At 37.9% G+C, this 24,215-nt stretch overlaps 1 protein-coding gene across 2 annotated transcripts in view; it reads left to right on the top strand.

Annotated features, from left to right (window-relative positions):
* Positions 1–24,215, top strand: part of LOC130908583 (supervillin) — a 146,635-nt gene that overhangs the window by 12,375 nt on the left and 110,045 nt on the right. Inside the window, exon 2 of one of the 2 annotated variants that reach the window (XM_057824165.1) lies at positions 10,851–10,929. The exons of the other annotated variant lie outside the window; for it this stretch is intronic. The gene's annotated coding sequence lies outside the window, so the exon portion shown is untranslated. The remainder of the gene's footprint in view (positions 1–10,850; positions 10,930–24,215) is intronic. 2 annotated transcript variants of the gene reach the window in all.

Genomic DNA, 24,215 nt, shown 5'->3' with positions numbered 1-24,215 from the left:
ACGATTTAATTAAAATATATATACATATTTGAAAGAAAAGGCATGGCAGATATTTTTTTGCCGATTCCGATACTTTGAAAATGATGTGATCGGGACATCTCTAGTTTGAACGATTTTTAAGTGTATTGTAAAAAAAAAATGTTTGCATTTTAAAGCATTTAGGCCAGCGCACTTTTGCTATGCAAGTTAGCCAATTGTTTTTTGGTTGTGCTTTGATCCTCATTCATTTTTATTATTATAATTTTTTTGTAGCGTTTGAGGTTAAGCTCAGGTATTTTAATTTATTTTTTAATGCATTTATTGCTCTAGAAAAATAAAAGTGCAATTCTGCATTTGAAAAAACCCTCATCAATTTTATTTTGTATTTGCATTTAATGCTCATTTGAAGGTGCAAGCCTTTGTTTTATATCTCCTAAAATTTATTCTGCAACGCATTAAAAGTTCATAATCCGATAATTTGATAATTCGAACTAATTCATAGATTATTCAATCACTTAAATAATCTATAGCTGCAGCCCTATATGGAAACAACACACCTGAAGTTTGGATTAATTTACTTGAAAACTGCATTCTTAGATTACCATAATAATTGGTATCTTTATTCATCCTTCGGAAAGCATCAAGTATATAAAGCAAAAATATACTGTAGTAATGCACTTCTGTCTCAAAATCGAAATATATGAATGTGACTGAATCTTACCCTATGCAATCTAGGTTCTAGGGAAGTAAATGTAAATTACAGTATTTGTTGACTTTCTTAGCTCCTCTCAGTTCAGCTTAAACATGTTCATCTCAAACTGTGGTTTTCATATTTAAACATTTGTGCATGAAAAACAAATATTTTCTTGAATGCTCTGGACCACAGAGTTTGACTAGCATTTTGAGTTTCTGAACAATAGTACGCACAAGTCTGTGTAAATTGCTTTCTTATGTATGTACTGCTGTAATGTTTTTTTTTTTTAATGTTTACAAGAAATTTATAAGACACCAGGAGTCTAGACACCAGAGACCCAATAGGCCAATAGGCGTTTCCCTTTGTGGAAAAAAATTGGCAATCTCCGCATGTCTACATTGTTATTGACCCCCCGGCACACACACTTCTTGGACACACAGTGGCACAGCTCCAAGATAAATAAGCAAGCGGCATCCCCCTTACAAGCATGCAAACGTTTGAAATACCGTTATGCTTTACGTTCATAAATTTCATTGTCATCCATCCATCCATCCATCCATCCATCCATCCATCCATCCATCCATCCATCCATCCATCCATCCATCCATCCATCCATCCATCCATCCATCCATCCATCCATCCATCCATCCATCCATCCATCCATCCATCCATCCATCCATCCATCCATCCATCCATCCATCCATCCATCCATCCATCCATCCATCCATCACATTGGTTCCTAACCTTTGCTGAAAGTACGGAACCCATTCAATTTCACACGTGCATTGACCGAACTCTTTGGAATTAGAAAAATCTTTTTTTTTTTTTTTTTCCAACTTCAAAATTGATAGCTTTTAGCTTATTAGCTTGGATATAAGTGAATTTCAATTCAAACTTCTTCCCATTTACACGGCAAAAGGTCAAAATTGTATGTTTTTACCTTTAAAATCGTTATCATCAGGCCATTAAACTGAGACTGGCCAATAATGTGCCATGTGCCAATAACCGCTTTCAAGGTTTACCGAGGTATGAAAACGTCACGGTTCCAAAGCCACAAAAATTGTCAGTCATACCGTCCCGAAGGCATTATCTATTTTTTATGTACCATAAATGCAGGAAGAAATCCCTTGCTTGCAGCTGCATGGCTCAGTCCTCCCCAACTGGTTGTTGTCAGTGTCAGTGAGTCAGCTGTGCTACACGATGGCTGGAGGAGGTGAAACTCCTGAACGTTTCCCCTTATCGAAGAAAACAAAATCGCCGGAATGGGAATACTTCGGCTACAGAAAAGTTACAGACGGCCGCAGCTTAGAGGAGTAGGGCCAACCGACATGTAAAACATGTTTGCGGAGGGTAGCTGCTGAGGAGGCAATACCTCTAATATGATTTTTTAAATAAAAATTAAAGGTTAGTAAACATTATCATGAACGTTTCCCACTAGCTACAAGAGGTAACTCCAGCGTGTTTAGTGTGTCTAGCGGTGGTAAAATGTTTTTTTTCTCTCTCTGGCAACTGTCTGTGTTGATAGAGTGTGTGTGTGTAATGTAGCATGATACGAGTCCTACACGCGTGCAGTCATTATGTAAAAAAACCCCAAAAACATGAATCTTCTCACAAATCCACTAAGCAGTTAATTTACAGCAAATAATTTTGCCTTTTGCTTTTCAAATTCGAAAATGAAATTGAACTATTCATTTCACTCTGTTTCTATTTTTGTTGCGTTCTCGTTCTATCACATCCTTGCCTCACATACTGTTTTCATGGCAAATGTAACTCAAATTATTTTATTTATGTAAACGCAGACCACGATACCCATAGATCTGTTGTACTTCCTCATACAAAGTGAGAGTCAACCCTTCAGCTGAGGAGCTTTCTCCTCCCATCAGATAGAGGTCTAGCAGTTGAAGGAATTGGAATAAAGCCTGTAAATTGGGGACTAACCAGTCTAAAACGCCACTTTGCCTAGATTTAGTCAGCATCCAAATATAGGGTCCTGCGTGTCTTAATCTTCACCGAACCCCTTTGACTGACTCACTGAACCCCTGGGGTTTGATCGAACCCAGGTTAAGAACCACTGATGTAATAGTTGGCTTTTTAGTCTCGGGACATGACTCCTACTGAAATGCTAAGCTTGAGTCATTGAGGTTATAAAAAGTTGTTTTGGTCCTCCTGGAGGCTGTGGTCATGCCATGCCTTGATTGACAAACTGATTCCATTTCAGAAATTACACTTTCTACTAAGGGTGTGACAAATATCAAAATGGTGATGTATCTTCATACCTTATATCCCAAATCTATATGCTCCTGCCAAGAATCGATATATCGTTTTAAAAAACAAAATCTTTCACGAGAATAGTGTCTCTGTTATCTCAATGGTTGTAGATGGCGCTAGATTCCAAATCCATTTAGACTGGGAGGGGCGAATGAACAAAACCAGAGCATTTGCACCCAATCTTTCCAACTTTCAGGGTATATGCATGTCACTTTCTGTTTTGATTCAGGCTTAATTATGCTTCTGCGTTACGGTGACGGCGGAGCGACGTCGTAGACCCTACGTCACCATTGAGCATTCAAGGGAATGCGTTGCTCTGTAATTCACTGCCAAGCCACTAGTGTGTGTCTTTGTACGGTTTGAGGGAATCTTGTCGAATTCCATTAGTTTTCCTCCCATCATTGACGACAATGGCAACGGCGATGCAACGTGTATATTTTCAGCTGCAGCTAATCAATGTTGAACAACAAATGTTAATGGCGGAAAACACTCAGGTGACTTGAAGTTCCACTCTGAGACCCCCAATTAGGTCAAATTTTAAAATTGTCCTATATGCATGTGTGATACATCATTGGAAAGCTTAAAATCTCAATTTTCTGGGGGAAGAAACATTTTGAACAGGAGGGCATTTTGGAAAAAAAAAAAAAAAGATTTTTTTAAACACCAAATCCATAACTGGATGTGAGAGCACGCGAAAGCAGAATTGAAGACGCCACGATTTTAGCAAGATATTATCACGTACTTACCTCTTTTCGATTCCAAAAACTCCATGTAGCTTGTATCACCGAGTGTCAAAACACAGCTGTGATTGGCCATAGCCACATTTTTTGGGTATTTCATGGGTGAAACATGGAACATGGATCACAAGGATGCAGATGCAGAAATCGCAAACATCAAGGAGTATTCGAGATGTTCTTTTTCATATATTTACCCTTTTAAACGTTTTTTTTTTTTTTTTTTTAAGCAATAGTTATAAGGTAGATATACGAGTCTTTTTTACAGACGCCATTTTTTTCATTGTGACGTCATTTGTTTAAAAGTTTAAAATATGCGAGTGAATAATTTTTTACTTTTTTTTTTTTTTTTATGAAATATTAGACAGCAATTAATAATTCTAAGTAAAAAATGACGGACATTTTAAATAATAAATATAATTGATTACCATCCTTTTATGGCTGGGTTAAAACAAAAGTGGTTGCGTGACGTCTGTACGCGGGGGTTTCCAGGGTAAAATGGACAAATTAAAAATAGTTTGGGGGCTTCATGCGCCATGAATCTGCTATGGCAGCATATAGACATATTGTTCTGTCAAACACAACAGTTGTTTTGGCTTAGAATGCAGCAGTTTCTTTTGAAGAGGAGTGCAAGAGCAGAAACTGCTTTTTCAGTCTTGTCTGCGTTTTCCGCCTAATACAAATGTTGAAGCATAAGCGACACAGAAGACGTTTGCGAATGTTTGAAAATGCCGGTGGTGTTGTGCTGAACCGGAAACGACGTTCTGAGTGGACCAGTCACAGTCCTGTGACGTTCACATCATGGCACGTTGACTTGATGCGTAGTCAGGATTTTTTGGAGGAACATGCCAGGCTATGGCCTACGGTCGTAGATTGGGTCTGCATTAACGCCGTAGGTCTGCCGTCACTGCAATGCAGAAGCATGAATCAGCCTTAACAGATCACTTCCTGTTGAGTTAGTGTCACTGCCTATTCATTAGGTGAGATTCCCGGGTCACTTCCTGGTCTGTAACCCAAAATCAACCGGAAGTGACTGAGAATCAAATGCAAATGATCTGAAATGCATCAAAATTATACTTATTGGTTGCCATTGACCGCAATGGACGTCCAATCAGTTTGAAGTGGGAGGGTGGCCTCCCACTTCAAACTGATTGGACGTCTACTAGTGATAAACACACAGCAGAAGAATGAAAATGGCTTGTTTTTATGTCTTTGTTACTTGAATGGTAAAATATTATAACAGTCCTGACCTACGTATGTATCGATAATTGTTATATCGCCATATTAGACAATCATTATCTTGAGCCTCGTATCGCAAATTGTATCGTATCTTGAGGTACCCAGATGTTCCCTCTTCTACTTTCTTATAGATCTGCATAATCCCTTTCAATGGCGTACCGCAAGCTACTCGTCACTTCCGCTTATTAATATTCACGATGTTAGCTACTGTTGCTAAGGGAGGACACGCAACGGTTTGTCCCTAATAGGAAATGAATGGAAATCGTGTGTGAAGGAGATGTTTACAAAGCTAAATCTACCAATTCTGTCCGAAAATGATGTCCCTGGTGCCAAATTCACATGCAAAGGTGTGAAAGTACATAAAAATGTTCAGTTAAAGAAATGTCTCGAGTGTCGAGGGCTGAAAAAGACGAAAAAAACCGAGCCAACCTTAGCATAGCCTTAGCTTTTTTATCGACGCAACTGACAATGACATTCTCCTGTTTCAACAAGCTATCCTTGACCACCAGCCCTGTCTTTCCTATACATTATATCCTCTGGTTGTCCTACGTCTTTGACCGTTCTTGGGGGTAATTTATATTTTGCATAGCGATCGCAAATGCTACTCGGTGACAGCCAATGGGAACTTTTAATTTTTTCATTGTTAACAAATCTTAATTCTATAATTTATTTGCACTTCCCCCTTACTAAAAGTTTTTTTTTTTTTTTTTTACAACAGAAAAGGTAACAGTGGCAATCAGATACCATTTTAATTCTTTTCAGGTCATTCATTATCAGACAGAAGCAGCACGGCACAACGTCACGCTAAAAAATAAGTTAAAAATATCAATTTGGCTTACCTCTTTGTCCTCTGAAAGACCATGCCAACCCAACAAAATGTTTTCTGCATATGAAATGTAAATGGCTTCACCCTGGCTTCACCTAGCTGGCGTTAAAACGTCCGCGCAAGTTGATTAATTGTTCATTTTTTCTCCTAGTTTTTGTTTTCGGGAAACGTATGAAGAAAACATCCTTCATATGTCGTAATGTCTAGAGTTGTTTCTACAAGTTCCAAAAAAGCAATGTGTGATCGGCATGTTCGTTTTTGAAAGATTACCGGAGAAATGCAGCAGAATTAACATTGTTTCTATGCGAGGGCGGATCTATAATGTCCCACTTCGCCTTTACTTCCGCTTTACTATGCGACGTCACGGTCTAAAAATATCATGTGTGTGGTACGCCATTCATGGCAAAGTCAGTATTGAGGGTAGCGAGTTGTGTGACCGAACGATGTTCAGGAAAAAGTTAGCTAGCAAGTTAAAACTGCTCACAAAGATCCCCAAAAACCTGACAATAATTCACATGCATATCATAGGAAAAAATGGAGCATCCAGCATGGTTTTGTGGAAACTGACGACTTCCACATTCGTGTTAGGGGTTCACTCTCAGGAGTAACGTTTTAGCATTTTGTGTCTCTTTTTGAATCACCACTTACTAGCCTGTAAGCATGATAGTTTTGACAACATTGCCATCTGTTAGTAGAACATTTTGAAAACATGTTGAGTAAACAAACCCTGAATAACCACTTTACTGTGAGCTCTCTTGGCTTTCACACGCTTGATATGCCACTAAATTAAAAATGTTTTTATTTTTTCTTTGTTTTCTGAAAACCAAATGTGTGACTCTTTTGCCTTGTCAAGTTTGCAAAACAGCAGGAAAAAAAAAGTTTTGCCAGAGAAACAAATTTTGATGAAAAACACCGGCACATCTGGTTGTACACATTGTATTATGAGGAGTGCACAGCTTGGATAAATTAGCATTGTTGGGCTAATTGAGACAGAGCGGTAAGGAAGATAAAAGTGGGAACCTTTTAGAAGCAGCGTACGAATGCTTGCTGCTGTTTTAATTTATTGGAGATGCTGTGAATCTTGGAAGCTTACATACATTTTATGCTGCCAGGGGAACCTGTATTGTGTTCTGCTGAAACTGAGCTTGCTATATGTGAAAATGTATGGAGTGTAATCCACATTTAAATGTAATTACACAATTCTTTAATAGGATTAAACACCACAACAATACTTCTACTTTGTACTTAGTTTTGACTTTATTTTTGCTGTAAATGCCCAGACAGGTTGTACTGGAACATGAATTGCTATGTTTGGGTTTTCGACTAGGTAGTGAATGAGGGCAAAGACTTCAGGCTTTCCTACATGTAACGACCTTGTTTCGCATCGTTTTTTAATTTTTTTAAATTTTGCTTTTATGGAAAACAATGTTTTCTGCCTTTTATTTATGTGTGCAGACTGGGCATGTTAGCGATCAACTTGACCTAAATTGAAATCATATTTACAGTGTGAGACCGGTGAACCCTTTGGAGGAACTAATGCTCTTATAGTGGCAAAACCCTTAATTAAAAACAGCTGAAAAAAAGAAATTCATTGTATATTTTCTCCCCCTTGTAGCACCACAGTTGGTTTCACAATTTTATGGAGCAATGCGTGGTGTCAAAAAGCAAAACAGAGATTGTAGTTGTTGTACCATCTAGAAGCACTAGATGGTATTGTTTGCTGGATGTTTGTCTATTTCATAATGCAGAGTGCATTCATTCATACAACTATCATTATATTGATGTACGTGTCGTATACTATACTGTATATTGATGTACACAGTATATATGGCCTTTTAAATGTTTTCATGTCACAATATTATAAAAAGGCACTGACAACAAAATCTTAATATTTATACCATTTTAATACAAGCAGCAATAGAGAAACGCGGTCCCATTTGATTGTGTCATACTCAAGGCCGAGATGTGTTATGTTTTCATAAGAAATGTACTATAATTGCTTATTTTACTGCAGCACATTCCAACTTGCATTCAAGTTTGCATCCTGTCACCGCTGTACATACGGAACTCATAAACTGTTACGTCTGTAATTAGAAAGAAAAATACCTGACTGGGTCTCCTGTACTCTTTTCTTTCTTAAGTAGGCCTTGAGTAACACTTGTGCCTAGGGATGTCCCGATGCTGATTGTATTTTTACAAGGGCTGTCAAACGATTAAATTTTTTAATCAAGTTAATTACAGCTTAAAAATTAATCGTAATTAATCGCAATTCCAACCATCTATAAAATATGCCAAATTTTCTGTAAATTATTGTTAGAATGGAAAGATAAGACAAGATGGATATATACATTCAACATACGGTACATAAGTACTGTATTTGTTTATTATAACAATAAATCAACAAGATGGCATTAACATTATTAACTTTCTGTTAAAGCGATCCATGGATAGAAAGACTTGTAGTTCTTAAAAGATAAATGTTAGTACAAGTTATAGAAATTTTATATTAAAACCCCTCTTAATGTTTTGGTTTTAATAAAATTTGTAAAATTTTCAATCAAAAAATAAACTAGTGGCCCGCCATTGTTAATGTCAATAATTACACAATGTTCATGGTTGCTGAAGCCCATAAAATCAGTCGCACCCAAGCAACAGCAGAGGGTGACAAAACAAAAAAAAAACACAAGTAACAAGTGGACATTGCACTGCTGCTGTCATTTTAATCTGTTTGAGCGGGACATGTGCGTTAATTGCGTCAAATATTTTAACGCGATTAAAAAATTTCCGCCAGTTAACGCGATAATTTTGACAGCCCCAATTTTTACCTATGATCCGATTTTTTTTTTTTTTTTGGTAATAAACCAAGCTCTGCTAGTACTTCCTCAAATTACCTCTACCTCTGCATACGAATTTAATTCTACAATTAATTCACTCCGGGACCTGGTTTGTAAGTCGAAATGTCCAAAAACCTACGCTACATCTTTAATAAATACTGCTGGTATAATTACAAATAGCAATTACACTAGCAAACAAATAAAATATAAAGATACAAATCGGAATAATAATATAATAATTATTATGTAACGAATCTGGTTCTAATGTGGCGGTTGTGTTTTGCATGCTGTTTTTGAATGCACCGTGTGACTGACGACATAGTGTGAGAGGTGCGGTTACTTTCTCTTTTCACGTTGGTGTTGCCGTCTGCTAAGGCAAACAGTAGCCGTGTTGTGTTGCACAAGTTGTGAAATAAATTATTAAAAACCTGATGAAGCTGGCGACTTCCTTGCCGTTGTTGTACCTATAGTACCGTAAATTTCAGACTATAAACCGTTACTTTTCCCCCTCATTTTGAATCCTGCGGTTTATAGTCCAGTGCGGCTTATTTGTTGATTTATTTAGGTTAATACTGTAGGTAACAGTATTTGACAGGGGCTGTCATTTAGAATCACCCGGAAAATGATCTCACTTTTAAACAGTTATGACTGTCATATGACAGTCTTATGGCGTCACTGTCAAATAAAGTGTTACCAAATACTATAACAATTAATGAAACTACTGGAACACTAACTGAAGAAATAATTAGCACAGAACATGAATTTTGATTGTTATTTACATCTGTATCACTGCAATGCATGCTAGGAGGCATGTTGGACGACAACAGTATTTACAGCAGGTGGCAGCAGAGGTTGACTGTCTCCTCCAAGGGAGCAGTGATGGCCAAATGAAGCTTCTTAAAGCGATGAAGCTTTGCAGCCATTTTCAGTTCATTTGTCTTATGGCAGTCTTATGATGCTGCTGTCAAATAAAGTTTTACCGGTTATCTTTGGTGTAAATATGAGTACAGCTGCGGCTTATAGTCCATTGCCGCCTATCTGAGAACAAATGCAGTTTTCGTGTCAAATTTGGTTGGTGGTGGCTTATAGTCAGGTGCACCTTAATGTCCGAAAATGAGGGTAATTGCCACTTTAACTTATAAAGACCGATGAAAGGAGGTCAGAGGAGGACCGTTACGATAAGACATAGTCCAGCTGTATTGTCGAGCTAGTTCACTGACGCGCATACCACGCTTATATTATTTTATCATTTTCATTTTAATGCTAAGCGTCACCTTTTTCCTTTTTTCCACCACTTGCACTAACCTTCTTGGGAGCCATTTTGATTTCTTTCACAAGAAAATCAGCTGTGTGTTAGTCTTGCAGGAAAACAATGAAATTGCGACACTGTCATAAATCATCAAATTTCGAATTTGTCTCGATCATGTCGAGAGAAATGACGGGTCAAATTTTATGTCGGATGTCAAAGGATTGTATGTCTAGGTACCACTGTACTACACGCTGCTCTGTTACTATCATTAGTTTCTAAAGAGCAGTAGTCTCACTCAGCAGGCACATTTGGCTAGTGTTTTGATTTACAGTAGCTGAAAAGCAAGATGCTACTGAAAACACGTCGGATCAGATTTTGTCATCAAATCAGATACTGTCCAATACACAAAAGATAGCCGTATCGAGTGTTGATACCGATATTGAGTGTCTGATTGGGACATCCCTACTTGTATTGTTCGAAATTTTTTGAAAGACTTTAGAGGCTCTTTTTTCCCCCAAAGTTTTTGCTGGATTCCAAATTGTACAAGAAATACTAAATTAGACAAAAGAGGAATAGGAAATGTAGCAATAATTAATGTAGCTAGGACATGATTTTGATTCTGATTCTGAAAGCTGGTACCCAACATTTTTTTTTTGTCAACCCATCAAATTTTGCTCCCGCCCCCTTTTTTAAATGCCAGCTTGCAAGTTTCCCACCTGTTTTCTCCTTTTTTAGCCACTATCTGTCAGATATGATTGCCACTTGTCACTTTTGTCATTTGATTGATCTGACTCTGTGTTGATGAAGTGGGAAAGCACCGTTCTAAATTTATCACCCCATGTTGGGTTTAAGCCTGCTGTAGATATAGCTACGACACATGGACCCCCGTAAAGGAGGTTCGTAGATGGAAAGTGGTTGGGGTGGGGGTGGCGGGTGTTTTGTTGCCAGGACCGCTCCACGCGTCAGTCCATCTTTTATGTCTGAGTTGTCTTGTTCCACAAGTCCTCAGAGTTCTACTCTTTTCCAGCTCATCAAAAACTGGAGGAACTTCTGACCCTGAACATTTCCAACATCAAATTGAATGGCTTTTTAAGAAGATCAAGAAGGTATGTGGCTTACTTCAGGAAGTTAAACACGCTTTTTCTGTTCTAGAGGACAAACTAATCGTGTATTTTGGCTGACTTGGTGGGTTTCTGCTGATATATTCATAAGCTTACTAAAGTATTTTCCAAAGGGGTACCCTAATTGGATCACGTGTCAGTTTTTAATAGGTTGCTAATTGTCTTGGAGTAAAATGCTGTAAGAGCATTTGTTATTTGTTTAAAAAAAAAAAACTGGTTTTATCCTTTAGTAAAATGTCTTGTAGAATGATTTAAAATGTAATGTGTAATGTTTATTGGGAAAAGGAAGTTGTGTACTGTGGTAAAGTGAAGTCTTTTTAAGTGTAATTATAATTGGCTAAAAGTTATTTACGGATACACGTGACGAATGTTCCTATAACTGAGAAGATCGATAGTCAAAATAAGGATTTTGTGTCAGACAGCGGATCTACAAATGTGACTCACTCTATGCTTTAATAACTAATGGATGGTCTACAGTTGTTCATTGTGCTGCACCTGCTCTTACCCTGTCAGAACACAGACAGAAATAGAGCGCTGCCTAGCACAGTAACACATACGCCAAACATTCCGCTAAGTTTTTCCATTCGAATTGGAATAGTTTCAGTCATCACTGAAAGTCGAAAATGTTTCAAATGTAGAAGCATGAAGAAGTCATTCCAATTGTTATGTTTTAGTGATTCGAACTTTTGACTAATTAGAAAAAACACCCAAATTTACTGGAATCCCCATGGAATATTTATTTTTGAATGCTGAATGAACTGCGACTTACGCATGATTTAATTGTGATAATCTGAACCGTGGGTTTATTTTTAGATCCTGTCCCAAATATACACAAGCCCTGGTTTACTAATTTAGTTTGGTGGTTTTCTTCCACGTGTTGGGGGAAGGTTGTCGATAGAGTGGAGGATAAGGAGGTGTGCGGCATGGTGTTGTGACAGTCTTCTATTACACCGCGTCACTTCTTGACCGGCTATGTCACCTTCCCTTTTCTCAGCTAGTGACTGTGGTGTCACTGTGATCTGACTGGCTCATCTCCAGCACCTTTGGTCTTATTTGAGCAGAGGTGGGGGAGAATAGCCAAATATTTTACTCAAGTAAGAGTAGCGTTACTTCAAAATAATATCAATCAAGTAAAAATAAGTTATTAAAAAAATGTACTCAAGTTCAAGTAAAAAAGTATTTGGTGAAAAGAATACTCAAGTAATGAGTAACATTGTGAGTAACTGCTTAAGATGTTTGATTTAAAAAAAAATTTTTTTTTTAACAATGGTATCTTTTTCTCAGTATTTTATCTATATGAACTGTTGTTATTATACTGTACTATGATATATTACATAACCACATTAAAGGGTATCACAGATTAAAGACATGTAGATCTTAAAAGAGAAATGTTAGTACGAGTTATAATAATTAGATATTAAATCCCCTATTAATGCTTTTGTTTTAAAAAAAAAATGTAAAATTTTAAATCAAAAAATGAACTTGTACCTCGCCATTGTTGTTGACGTCGCAGTGTCACTCTTTTAACTATGTAAGGTAGTCATTTAAATACACCACAAGGTGTCAATGGCGACTTTTAAATTAATTGGAGTTTAAGCCAATGGCTCCCAGCCTCATAGTTTGTATATTGAGACAAAATATTGCCATCCAGTGTATTTGTTGAGCTAAACGAGCAAAGTCTGAGTTTTATGTGTACTTTGCATATCTGTTTTGATTGTGAATTTGTGAAGGCCAGTTCTTTTTGCATTGTTGTTTAACTGTGTGAGAATAGGGCCTCATTAATACAGGTTGAAGCACTTTTCTTTTTGTGAACATTATTTTTTGAGAGATATGAGTATTATTTTTGTTGTATTTTCTGTATATGACACTTATGTGAAGGAGCTGCTGAAGCTTATACCAATAAACTGTGCGGTCTGAGCTACAAATCTGAACGCCTGTGTCCACTCGCCTTTCTCTGCCTCTTAGATCTCAATGTGGAAAATAATCCGTCATTATAATCTATTGGGCAGAAAATGATCCGAATAGCCAGCAATCAAATAAATTTAATACATTTATTTGTTTTCCGTGTCGCTTATTCACTGGGAAGCAACCGGCAGGTTGATCAACAGTCTGGACATCTGCATATACGTGACAAAAATAAGGTTTGACGCCATTAGACGTCTCAGTAGAGGCAAATGTTTTTGTGTGTTTTGATGCACGGACGCAGGCTATCAGCAAAAATAATCGAAGTGATGTGTTTCACTGTATGCCTTAATCATATGTAAAGTAGACGACATCCCTGCTATCTCCACAATCATATTGGAATAAGTTGAATCACAAAATAGTTTACCGTGAAGATCTGCAAACAGTTTTTGACATCAAACACTCTCCTGCATCTCATCACTTGAGCAGGGGAGTGCTGTCGCTAGTGAACTTGACACATGAACGCTACTCGTCTAATCCAGTCTTTCCTGTTCATTTTGATTTTGGTTTCCATCTCATTAATGTTCCACATGGGTTCAAATGGGAAGGGAAGAACCGATGACATGTTAATGTAGTTAGAGTGACACTGTGGAAGCCCGGCAGCGTACCCATGTGACGTTACTGCCCTGCGACGTCAAAATGGCGACCTACTAGTTAAAATATTCATTACAATTTTTATTAAAACGAAAACATTAATAGGGGTTTTAATATCAAATTATTATAACTCGTACTAACATTTATCTTTCAAGAACTACATGTCTTTCTATCCGTGGTACCCTTTAAGCCAAAGAATTACAAAAAAAACCCCTTTGAATTCCGGCGAGAGAAAAAAAATCTACAGAAATTAAGCATTATTCGTCCGAAGAGCTTGAGTGCGCTCTAGTGAAGAAAACATACTTCCTATTATGAAACTAAAAAGATCATATCTGATTTGGAGCGAGATTAAAACTGTAAGAGAGATTTAAATCTGTGCCTTAAAGTCATGTTGACAGCGGCGCTCTGTCAAATAGTTAATAAAAAGTTAAGTAAAAAATGTTTAAAAAAACAACAACAAATAAACGCCACTTTAAAGACCATGTGATTGAACAGCCCGGCGTGATCATTAAGTAGCAAGCTTGTGTCTAATTGGTATAATGGAGTCATGTGATTATTGATGCGACGTCTCATTGCTGAAACTGGTCGAGTCACTGCTGCGGTCTCTTGCAACAACAAAAAAGTAAAAATCTAATATTGTATGTTGAATAAAGAGGAAAAATGTAACGACTAATTTTGCTCAAAGTAGCGGAGTAAGGGTCACGCGTCTCTCTTCACAAATCTACTCAAGTGAAAGTAAAAAGTATGGCTTAGTGAAACTATTCTTAGTTGTACATTTTTCTCAAAAATTTAAAGTAAATGTAACACGTTACTACTTACTACCCACTTCTGTATTTGAGTGACTATTCTACAAATCTGACTCATCTACAAGCACTGGGTCCTCATTTTTGTGTTAACTGCGAAGTAATTTAAGTCTAATCCTGCTATCCTCACGTGGTGGTCTTAAGTGCATATTTGTCTCGCCCCGTCTTGTCATTTATTTAAAACCCAACAGCCCTCTTTTATCGAATTAGTGGTGCTTTATGATGAGCCACTAATAGCCCTTTGGGACTTGGACGGTCTGTCCATGACATTGATCTCAGCTGTGTGTTTGAACTGTGTGAGAGGCTTCTTCAGCTGCAGGTAAGACCTACCGCTTTATACAACCTGTTATTGCGGTCCCATTTAAGCTTAGTGATGGCGGTCGTCTTTGTTGGCCCACTTCACACCGAAAAGTGTTTATGGAAGACACTTTCCACCAGTGTCCCTCTCTTCCTTTTGTGTCTCTGTTCTTCACGTTAGCGGTCCCATTTGGAAAGATGTCCATGGCACTTAAACGATGGAAACAAATCAAATGTAATTAACCAAATGGTTTGCATATTGAGCATTGAAGAGCAGATGTGGAAGGAGTGTAAGAATGAAGTCCACACTGTCCTTGAATGTGTGTATGTTTGATTGCAGTTCACAATGGACATTGTACCGTAACTTTTGGACTATAAGACGCTACTTTTCCCCTCATTTGGAATCCTGCGGTTTATAGTCCATTGCGGCTTATTTGTTAATTTATTTGGGTTAATAGGTAACACTTTATTTGACAGTGGCATCATAAGACTGTCATAAAACTTGCATAATTATGACATGACACTATCTTGGGCATTACTGAAAGCTTATGACTTATGTCATTAAGTGTCATCCGGCAAATTGTGTTACTAACTTTATTTACAGTGGGGCAAATAAATATTTGGTCAACCACCAATAGTCCTCTTACTTGAAAAGATTAGAGAGGCCTGTAATTGTCAACATGGATAAACCTCGCCAATGACAGACAGAATGTGGGAAAAAAACAACAGAAAATCACATTGTTTGATTTTTAAAGAATTTATTTTTAAATTGGAGTGGAAAATAAGTATTTGGTCACCTACAAAAAAGCAAGATTTCTGGCTGTCAAAGAGGTCTAACTTCTTCTAACGAGGTCTAATGAGGTTTAACGAGGCTACACTCGTTACCCGTATTAATGGCACCTGTTTTAACTCATTATCGGTATGAAAGACACCTGTCCACAACTTCAGTCAGTCACACTCCAAACTCCACTATGGCCAAGACCAAAGATCTGTCTAAGAACACCAGAGACAAAATTGGAGACCTGCATCAGGCTGGGAAGACTGAATATGCAATAGGTAAAACGCTTGGTGTAAAGAAATCAACTGTGGGAGCAATTATGAGAAAATGGAAGACATACAAGACCACTGATAATCTCCCTCGATCTGGGGCTCAATGCAAGATCTCACCCCGTGGCGTCAAAATGATAACAAGAACGGAGAGCAAAAATCCCAGAACCACACGGGGGGACGTAGTGAATGACCTGCAGAGAGCTGGGACCACAGTAACAAATGCACCGCCAGGGACTCAAATCCTGCACTGCCAGACGTGTCCCCCTGCTGAAGAAAGTACACGTCCAGGCCCGTCTGTGGTTCCCTAGAGAGCATTTGGATGATCCAGAAGAGGACTGGGAGAATGTGTTATGGTCAGATGAAACCAAAATAGAACTTTTTGGTAGAAACACAGGTTCTCATGTTTGGAGGAGAAAGAATACTGAATTGCATCCGAAGAACACTATACCCACTGTGAAGCATGGGGGTGGAAACATCATGCTTTGGGGCTGTTTTTCTGCACAGGGACCAGGACGACTGATCTGTGCAAAGGAAAGAATGAAATGGGCCATGTATCGAGAGATTTTGAGTGAAAATCTCCTTCCAGCAGCAAGGGCATTGACGATGAGACGTGGCTGGGTCTTTCAGCATGACAATGATCCCAAACACACAGCCAGGGCAACAAAGGAGTGGCTTCGTCACAAGCATTTCAAGGTCCTGGCCTAGCCAGTCTCCAGATCTCAACCCCATAGGAAATCTGTGGAGAGAGTTGAATGTCCGTGTTGCCCAACAACAGCCCCAAAACATAACTGCTCTAGCGGAGATCTGCATAGAGGAATAGGCCAAAATACCAGCAACAATGTGTGAAAAGCTTGTGAAGAGTTACAGAAAACGTTTGGCCTTTGTTATTGCCAACAAAAGGTACATAACAAAGTATTGAGATGAACTTTTGGTATTGACCAAATACTTATTTTCCACCATAATTTGCAAATAAATTCTTTAAAAATGAAACAATGTGATTTTCTGTTTTTTTTCCCCCACTTTCTGTCTCTCATGGTTGAGGTTTACCCATGTTGACAGTTACAGGCCTCTCTAATATTTTGAAGTGGGAGAACTTGCACAATGAGTGGTCGACTAAATACTTATTTGCCCCACTGTATGTCCAGCTCGGATCTTTTACATCCATTCAAAAGTAAAATAATTAGCCTTATGACCCCAAATGACATCTGTTATAAGCATTCATTAATGTTCATGACAGTGTCATGTTATAATTATGATTGTCTTATGACAGTGTTTGGCACCACTGTCGAATAAAGTGTTACCAAATACCATGACTAGCAATTAATGAAACAACTAGAACAGTAACTGAATAAATAATTAGCACAGAACATGTATTTTGATTGTTTTTACATCTGTAGTGGTGCAATTTATGTTGGACGGCAACAGGTTTGACAGCAGGTGGCAGCAGAGATTGACTGTTTCCCCCAAGGGAGCGGTGATGCCAAGTTAAGCTTTTTGACGCAATGAAGCTTTTTGAAGCAGTGAAGCTTTGCAGACAGTTGATTCAAAGCTTCATGGTGGTTCATTTGGTCTTATGATGCTGCTGTCAAGGTGTTACAGGTTAATAGCTTTTGGTGTAAATATCCTCATAATACACTGAGAACAGCTGCGGTTTATCGTCCAGTGTGGCCTATGTATGAGCAAATGTTGTTTTCTTGTCAAATTTTGTGGGTGGCGGCCTATTGACAGTTGCGCCTTATAGTCCAAAAATTACGGTACTCGCTCATTCTGGATGAATGGCAGAAATTGTGTTACATTCAGATGAAATTGCAAGGTTTTTCCAATCCAAAAACACTGTATTGAACCGGTCTTTAGTTAGAAAGTCATATGCTCATAAGTTCTTCAGTGAGCTGCATTGCTTGACTTCAGAAGCACTTCAATTGGAGTCGTCACAGTCCAAACTTCAGAATGCTTATCTGCTTTATTTTTGGAAAGTCGTACTGAGGTGCATGCATTGCCGTGTGTTAATAGGCTGCAAAATTGCTACAGAAGGTCAGCATTGTTGTGGTGTGTCTATTTGTAGTGTGAATGGAAAGTTTAAGGCTTCAGGTGGTCGTGATAGAAACCTGATTATGAGGATTTAGGTGTGAGGTTTATATTGTTTGTGATGTGAAGGGTCCTGCAGAGTTGAGTTTCAGAGTGGTGCAAAATTTAGATGTTTTTTCTTGAGGCTAAGAAAGGTCATAGGCTAATAATTAGAATATCAAGTCTCTTCTTTCGGGCTAATTTCCTCTTTGAGTTCTCCGATGGACAAATAAAAGCTTCAGTGACGGAGCACTTTGTCTTTTGTTACACAAATCTACGTTATGGTGAAGAAAATTATATTACTGGTGGTTCAACATTTCATTTCTGGTAAGAATGCCAGGAGTTGATATCGTTTTTTGTTGTATGGAGCTGATACATGTGTGAAAGTCGGTCACTGACTGAATTGTTGGTGAATGGCCAGCTTCTTTTAGTTTAACTGCATCGTCAGTTTAAAAGATATTATTGTTGGCAGGTGACTGCTTTTAGTGAAAATAAATCTTCCTTGCCTAGGATTGTATGAGACAATTTTACGAGAACGTTGTGCATACATTAGAATTTTCAATTTGTCCATTGCATGAGGACGTTGTACTTGTTTACATATGTGATCATATTTAGACCCCTTTGCAAGTTTATAATGGAAAAAAGCCATGGAGGAAATGTCCAAAAAAACAACAACAACAAAAAAAAAATCTGTTGTTACTTCTTCCTCCCGGAGTTCTCCTGAATCAGAGTTTTCATACCAGGAAGGTGACACAGCCATTATATGAGACTACAAGCAGACCTGCTGTGATGCTATTGTGCACCAGAGGTTGTCTTAAGGGCAAAAATAATTGTCTGGAAGTGTTTATCTAATAATGACTGGCTGCACATGTGAGCTTGTCCAGGCTGAAATTATCCAGTTTAGTTGACTGAACATCTGGGGAGGTGATTAGCAGAGAGGAACAACTCTGTTATGCTTGTCTGGTTCTCGGCACTGTTTCATTTCACAATTGTGATTAGCTGATATGATTTGATATGGTAGGACAACTTTGTTGATACGCATGATGTATTAACAAATTACCATTTCACCTTATATACACTCTTTTGAGGTAATGCAGTTTAATTACTTTGTATTTTGGCTTTAGATTGTGCGTTTAAGTTATGGCAAGACTGAATCACATCAAGTAAATGAAAGTTTACCTTTATTTAGAGCAAAATTGTTGATTGGAAGGAACTATGGGTCTTTTATAGGGTGCTATTTTAGCGGAGTGGACACTAACAGAGGGGACATTTTGTGCTAAAGTTAGTCCGCAGCCTAGCTTTGCTAGCATGATAGCTAACATGACTTTGGATACTTGATGAGAAATCTATACTTTTCGAAATAATAAACCTTTTCAAATGATTCAATTAAATTCATTTCTTTGATATACAGCAGAGTGGACACGTTATAATCAGCCACACCGAATTTACGTTGTAAAACTGCAGAATCTGAATTTTAAAGGAGTTAAATAAATAAAATTGCTTACCACAGTTGAATTTCCCACCACTGGTGTGATATCGCAGAAGAGTGATGTCATTAATAAATAGGGGATTTTCTTAAAGGGACATTAACACAACTTAACAGAGTGGACAGTGACACTGAAGATGAACAGATTTTTTTTTCTTTTAAATTATATATATTAAATTAAAAATAACACATGATTGAAGTATGGCTGTCTCAAACGACTAATTTTCTCCTGATTAGTTAGCCGAATATATTTACATTTTAATCGACTATTCTAATAACTATTTTTTTTTTTACTAATTCATTCATTCATTCATTCATGTTCCATGCCGCTTTTTAGCAATAAAATTTTTGTTGATGCTTATAAATTCACAGAAACATTTTGGAACACTTAAATTCTATATTAAAGTACAAATAAACACATAAATAACAATAATAAATCACAAATAAACAGTGAGGTCAAATGCTGATAGCTTTAACTAGTGCAAGAGGATGGCATGTAAACAGATTCAGAACACTGACTCCGCCTTTCCAACATGATTCAAAACAATCCATAAAAAAATACCTAGCATTAATATTATAGTATACTACTAGTATTATTATAATAGTATTATAATAATTATTTATTGCCAATCAGATTTTTCATAAAGGGTGTCATTTAAAGCTATTCTTAGTGTAGAATCTGAATTCTGAAGTATGTGGGATTAACTCCAGAAATCGTTATTTATATGACGAACATGACGTGCTTTTATTTTTGAAATATTCTCTGGGTTGTGGGTTCGCTAAACCGCTAACCGTAAGCTTTACGCTCTGCAAAAAAGCACTTTTCGTCATTGAATGTGGTGTCGGTAATAATTTTTTAATTCATTTTTTTTGTTTGCAAATGCTGTTAACCAGCGATTTTTCCTGTTTGAAGTGTCACCTTTTAACCGCAAGTTTGCATTTTGATGTTTTATAGCAGGCTAAAGTAGCTTGTCTTTTTTCCCCATCAGCCTCAATGTAGCAATGCTAACGTTTACAGTGTTTAATAGAGATGCCGATCGATCGGGTCCGATCACGTCATTTTCAAAGTATCGGAATCGGCAAAAAAATATCGGCCATGCCTTTTTTAATATATATATTTATTTTAATTAAATCGTTTTCTAACCGCATTTAACGTTACAGACATAATGTTACACACATCCAGAGTCTTTAGTTTAGGCTTAAGGTAGGGTTATCAAGTTTATCCCGGTAATGGCGGAAATTAATTTGTTAAAAAATGTGTCACGTTAAAAAATTAAACGCAAGTAATGTATGCGCTGCACGACCTTCTCACTCATTGCCGCGCTCAATCTATAATGACGCCGTTTTACCTATATATAGAGAGAAAAGGCAGCGCAAAATGAGTAGAGTGAATTTTGGCAGCTTTGGAGCCTTTTTTTAATTGGCTAAAGCCTTGCAATCCCTCTCCCTACGATTAGAAATATCATGGGAAGCAATGTGGGGAAGCAAGGTGGCAATTGATCTTTGTCTTAACACCTTAAGTTATTTCCCAACGCAGAGAAGATATATAAATTGGTAGCACGACGCACAGTCATGGTTCCACTTCCCATCATGCATTTGGGATGGCCACAGTATCACTTACTGAAAGCTCAACAAAAACACTAGATGGCAATGTTTAGTCACAATATACAAAGTCACAAGTCTTTCTATCCGTGGATCCCTCTCACAGAAAGAATGTTAATAATGTAAATGCCATCTTGAGGATTTATTGTCATAATAAACAAATGCAGTACTTATGTACTGTATGTTGAATGTATATATTTGTCAGAGTTTTATTAATTTTTTTCTTAATGCATTGCCAAAATGTATATGATCGGGAAAAATGATCGGGAATGATTGGAATTGAATCGGGAGCAACAAAAAAAGCAATCGGATGGGGAAATATCGGGATCGGCAGATACTCAAACTAAAACGATCGGGATCGGATCGGGAGCAAAAAAAACATGACAGGAACAACCCTAGTGTTTAATCTAGATGTGTTTCCTTATTTTCTAACTTTAATTCTACGGCGTGTTGATGACCAATGAACATCCGTGAAAGGAACTGGAGTCTCATATGCCATCAACACACACCCACAAATGTATGCACGCACGCAGCGATAAACCACAGCTGTGAAAATTACTGCCCTCATTTTTATTTAACTTGCGATACATGGACTCATTGCATATCGCGACAGGCTTAGCAACTTAAATAAAACATGCCGTTAGTTAGTTGGCCTTACGATCTGCCAGCTTGCTGTCTCCTGTTGACTTCCAAAATTACAACTGGTTGACGGCGCTTTAGGTTTTCATTCACAGCCCAAATGCAGCCTGGCTGTTATGCAAGCTTGGCATTGAAGAGACAGGACAAACCAGTGTACCCTCATTTGTTTCATTGAAATAATTCAATGTTTTGGCCACTTTGGTGCGCTTTTTTTGGCTTTCCCCGCTTGCATACCTAGCGCGCGACATTCCTAACTTTCCACGCGTGTATTTTTTTAACCCTTCATTAATCATCGACGGGATTTTGTGCTCGTCGACGCATGTACATCATCGATGACGTCGACTACGTCAACTAGTTGGGACAGCTCTAGAATTATTGAAGATAGTTTATCCAGGACAATAAAATCATTATTATTACAGTGAGGAGAACAAGTATTTGATACACTGCCGATTTTGCTGGTTTTCCCACTTGCAAAGCATGTAGAGGTCATAAGTTCTCTTCAACTGTGAGGGACAGAATCTAATACAAAAAAACAGAAAATCACGTTGTATGATTTTTAAATAATAAATTTGCATTTAATTGAATGAAATAAGTATTTGATACATCACAAAAATCGAACTTAATATTTGGTACAGAAACCTTTGTTTGCTATCACAGATACCAAATGTTTCCTGTAGTCCTTGACAAGGTTTGCATACACTGCAGCAGGGATTTTGGCCCACTCCTCCATGCAGATCTTCTCCAGAGCCTTCAGGTTTCGGGGCTGCTGCCGGGCAACACTGACTTTCAGCTCCCTCCATAGATTTTCTATCAGGTTCAGATCTGGTGACTGGTTAGGCCACTCCAGGACCTTAAGATGCTTCTTACGGAGCCACTCTTTAGTTGCCTTGGCTGTGTGCTTTGGGTCGTTGTCATGCTGGAAGACCCAGCCACGACCCATCTTCAGGGCTCTCACTGAAGGAAGGAGGTTGTCAGCCAAGATCTGGCGATACATAGCCCCATCCATCCTCCCCTCAATACGGCGCAGTCGTCCTGTACCCTTGGCAGAGAAGCAGCCCCAAAAAAATGATGTTTCCTCCTCCATGTTTCACGGTTGGGATGGTGTTCTCGGGGATGTACTCATCTTTCTTTTTCCTCCAAACACGACGAGCCGAGTTTAGACCAAAAAGTTCAATTTTGGTCTCATCCGAACACATGATCTTCTCCCATTGCTCCTCTGGATCATCAGGATGGTCAGTGGCAAACTTCAGACGTGTCTGGACATGCACTGGCTTCAGCAGCGGGACCTTGCGTGCGCTGTAGGATTTTAATCCATTACGTCGTAATGTGTTTCCGATGGTTTTCTTCGAGACTGTGGTTTCAGCTCTCTTCAGGTCATTGACCAGGTCCTGCCGTGTAGTTCTGGGCTGATCCCTCACCTTCCTCATGATCAGTGATGCCCCACGAGGTGAGATCTTGCATGGAGCCCCAGAACGAGGCAGATTGACCGTCAACTTGAACTTCTTCCATTTTCTAATAATCGCTCCAACAGTTGTTACCTTCTCACCAAGCTGCTTGCTTATTTTCCTGTAGCTCATCCCAGCCTTAAAAGCCCAGTTCTTAAAAAAGAACTAAGAGCAGAAATATTTACTAGTTGGTAATGTATCAAATACAGTACTTATTTTATGCAGTTAAATACAAATTTATTATTCAAAAATTATACAATGTGATTTTCTGGATTTTTGTATTAGATTCCGTCCCTCACAGTTGAAGAGGACTTATGATACAAATTACAGACCTCTAAATGGCTTGCAAGTGGGAAAACCAGCAAAATCGGCAGTGAATCAAATACTTGTTCTCCCCACTGTATTTTGGATTTTACTTATACTGGTTATTTTAATAGACTGAATTTGAATGGAACAAACTTGGGACATGGCAAAATTCCATAACAACCTTTTACTAGAAGTAAATCATATTAAAAAAAAAGAAGAAGAATTTAGGAGCTTGCACTCTTGCATGTATAATAGATGGAAATTGATAATACACAAAAAAAGTTGAATGAGTATTTGTCCAATTTAAGTAAAAATATAGCTTAATTTATACTGGGGACACAAATGGCACCTGATAAAAAAAAATGACACGTATTATAAAATATTTTGTTCTTTTGTATTGAAATGTGCTGTATCAGAAAATTTAAATCGCTTTTAGTTGTTTATTCCAAGCCTATGTTTCTTGAAAGACGAATTATTCCAAATGTACAGTACAGTTAAACTACACATAGGAATGCATGTGCATATTTATTGTGGTTTTCAATGCTCCATTTTAAATTTAGATTTATTCATCTTTATAGCAGAGAGCGGGAAGAAGAAAGGTTCGGGACAAGTAATAAATGTATCCTTTGGCATGAACTTGTAACCACAAAAAGATCTAAACATCAGAGGAAATAATTGTGGACAGTCTGGTTTAATTCAACTCTATTGACCTTTTTTCAAGCTCTCTTAGAACTGGGCTGTCCATCAAGTTTTTGCAAAGAAAGTCAGTCCTAAAAGGATACTGTGTCCTGGAATCAATCCACCTCTCCCCTTGGGTGGCTTTTTTCATCACTGGCCTTTTGACCCATTCCGGTCACTCTTACTCGACTACTTTTAGTTTTGAAACATTTACAGGAAATTTAAATGACTTGAATCACATTTTTCCTCCAGGCTTTTATATATTGAATAAACTGACTGCATAATTTCTCACCAGCTTTTAGACCTAGCGCAGTATTGCATCATTACAGTAACCTGCAAGGTCTT

This window comes from Corythoichthys intestinalis, chromosome 20 (assembly GCF_030265065.1).
Source record: "Corythoichthys intestinalis isolate RoL2023-P3 chromosome 20, ASM3026506v1, whole genome shotgun sequence".
NCBI lineage: Eukaryota > Metazoa > Chordata > Actinopteri > Syngnathiformes > Syngnathidae > Corythoichthys > Corythoichthys intestinalis.
Note: the sequence above shows the minus strand (reverse complement) of the source record. Positions and strands in the feature narration are given on the sequence as shown.